The following is a 3,094-nucleotide window of genomic DNA, read 5'->3' on the forward strand; positions in this document are numbered from 1 at the left end:
GCCCCTGGACCGGGGTTTGAACCAGGGACCTGCTCGCTGAGAGACAACAGCTCTACCAACGGAGCCACCTGGATTTTAACCATAAATGTCCCAACTCATGAAAATAAACATCGTGTTTGAATATTCTCTAAGTTGAACAAACAGTCAGGTTTCGGTGTATTCACATGACTTTCAGTACTTTGTAGTCTGAGACTGAAAACATTTGTGTGGAGGTAAGCACATTTTCACAGCAGGTCAAAATGTCTGAGAATTTATGCACACTTCCACACCATTTTTATTTTGATATACCTTGATATGTGCTTGGAACTTGGTGCATGCAACCTTTTTGTGCGTACGTACCATTGATACACGAGGCCCCAGGTCTTTAATCGGTACTAAAGACAAGATGCATGAGCAATGTGTGCATAAAAAACATGGTTTCCAGCCCACACATCTGTAAAGTAAGGATGTCCGAGGAGAAAGAGCGCAGCGTTCTTCAGACATTTTTACATGATGTTCTGGAAGCACTTACAGAGGGCCTCCTCAGGTAACTGACCTTAGCCTCTACAAATTGGGCTAATACTCTCCCAGGCTCAATATGCATCAAGATACTGAGCAGAGCAAAGTAGCAGACATTCATCCTTATCACATATTTTGAGAGATGAAAAATCTCCCATCTCTGGCATCAGAATCAGCAGGCAACATGAACTCCTTACAGAAATGCTAGGTTTTTACTTGGTTCCCTTCGTCCCACATGTGGTCAATCATTTCTCTCGTCAATGTAACACGTCTTTCACAAAACACAACTATAAGCAGAGGTGGAGAAAGTACTCAAACACTGGAGTTAAGTAAAAGTACAAATAAACAAACAAAAATGTACTCTAGCAAAAGTAGTAGTACCACATTAACATTTTTACTTGAGTAAAAGTAAGTACTTGTTTTTAAAAATACAAAGTACTTAAAGTATTAAACATACAAGTACTTGCTGAATGTAGTACCTAATGCAATGGTCTACAATATCATTAAGTGTGCCTACCGTTAGCAGTGAGAGATATGGCTCAAATATAATATCTTGATATTTCAGAGCATTCTGATGATAACAATAAATTTTGTGATATAAGCAAAAAATAAAAATCATATTTATTCATTTGACAAAATTAATTTAACATGTTGCTTTGCAGGCAGCACGGTGGCGCAACTGGTAGAGCTGCTGCCTCTCAGCGAGCAGGTCCCTGGTTCAAACCCCGGTCCAGGGGCCTTTCTGGGTGGAGTTTGCATGTTCTCTCCGTGCATGCGTGGGTTTTCTCCAGGTACTCCGGTTTCCTCCCACAGACCAAAAACATGCATGTTAGGCTGATTGGTAACTCTAAATTGTCCCTAGGTGTGAGTGAGAGAGTGAATGGTTGTTTGTCTCGTTTGTCTCTATGTGGTCCTGTGATGGACTGGAGACCTGTCCAGGGTGTCCCCCGCCCCTCGCACAGTGATTGCTGGACATGGACACCGGCGACCCCCGGGACCCAAAATGGAAGAAATGGGTAAAGATAATGGATGGATGGATGTTGCTTTGCAGTATTATATAAAAAATGTACTACAGTTACTTTAGTAAAGTATTCAGTCTAAAAGTATAAAAATAATAAACATCCTCATGTTATGTGGCGGCTGTGGCTCAGAGGTTAGAGCAGTCGTCCTCCAATGCAAGAGTTGGGGGTTCGAATCCACCAGCAGTCACATGCTGAAGTGTCCCTGGGCAAGACACTGAACCCCTCGTTGCCTCTGATGTGTGTCTCATCAGTGATGAATGTGATGAAGCTCTGATTAGTCTCTTTAGAATGATTTGTTCTATTATCTTTGTAGAGATCTAGTATAGAGCTGTATGAATGGGTAAATGAGGCACAGATTGTTGTGAAGAGCTTTGAGTATCTGGATAAGATAGAAAGGCGCTGTACAAGTACAGTCCATTTAACATTTACCATATTATTTAGATTGAAAAAGTCATTTTAACCGAAATAAACACATTGAAGTAAAAGTTTTCTGCCTGAAAAAAGCAGCATTAGACTTAACAAAGAACAGGCTCTGATCAATTCAACTCCAGTTTGTCATCAACTCTAGTTAAAATACTGTCTAGTCCACTTTGTACTGGGTCAATAGTGAACAATATTTTAACTTCCTAAATCCATTTTCAAAACTTGGACCCGAGTGTCGAGCCATTTGGAGACATCTGTTGTCTCCTGTCCTAACAAGAACTGATATATTTTAATATCGCAGCAAGAATTTCTTGTTCAAGTTCAGAAGTTGTTTTCAAAGTTTTTTGAGTCCAGTCTGGCTCTTTTGGGAGAGAGAATCTGTCCTGCTGTACAGAACAGTCTTTCAAAAATCTTTCAATAGTCTTTCAATAAACTTTCAATAGTCACTATATCAATTAGTCACTATAATTTTCACTCTGCTACTGTCTTTACTTACTCCGCTCAACCTGTTTTGTATTTGTAATTATTTTTTCTATTCTTAACATGTGTTTTTTTGTCTTTCAGATACACCTGGACCTATACCTGGACCTGGACCTATACCTGGACCTATATCTATACCTGGACCTATATCTATACCTGGACCTATATCTATACCTGGACCTATATCTGGACCTGGACCTATACCTGGACCTGGACCTATACCTGGACCTACCATTCTGTGTTGGTCTGTCTCTCCTTCCTGTCCTCTCAACCAGCCGGTCAAAGCAGATGGTCTCTTGTCCTGAGCTGGTTCTGTTGGAGGTTTCTTCCTGTTAAAGGGAGTTTTTCTTTCCACTGTCTCCACTGTGCTTGCTCAGGATGGGAGACCAACGAAGCCAAGATTCATCTTGTCTGCTGGATTCCTTAGATAGAGAACTTTACTAATGGGCTTTTATGTGAATGTTCCTGTAAAGTCCCTGAGACAACTTTGTTGTGATTTGGCGCTTTAGAAATAAACTGAATTGGATTAAACTGAATAGTCTTTCAATAGTATTTCAATAATCTTTCAATCTTTTAATAATCTTTCAAGTCTTTCAAAAGTCTTTCAATAATTTTTCAATAATCTTTCAATAATCTTTCAATAGTCTTTCAATAATCTTTCAATAGTTTTT

The 3,094-nt window shown here is 39.6% G+C and overlaps 1 protein-coding gene across 1 annotated transcript in view; it reads left to right on the forward strand.

Annotated features, from left to right (window-relative positions):
- Positions 1-3,094, forward strand: part of slc16a10 (solute carrier family 16 member 10) — a 103,888-nt gene that overhangs the window by 95,395 nt on the left and 5,399 nt on the right. The gene's annotated exons all lie outside the window — the stretch shown is intronic.

This window comes from Nematolebias whitei, chromosome 12 (assembly GCF_014905685.2).
Source record: "Nematolebias whitei isolate Nwh7 chromosome 12, NemWhi1, whole genome shotgun sequence".
In the NCBI taxonomy this organism is placed as follows: domain Eukaryota; kingdom Metazoa; phylum Chordata; class Actinopteri; order Cyprinodontiformes; family Rivulidae; genus Nematolebias; species Nematolebias whitei.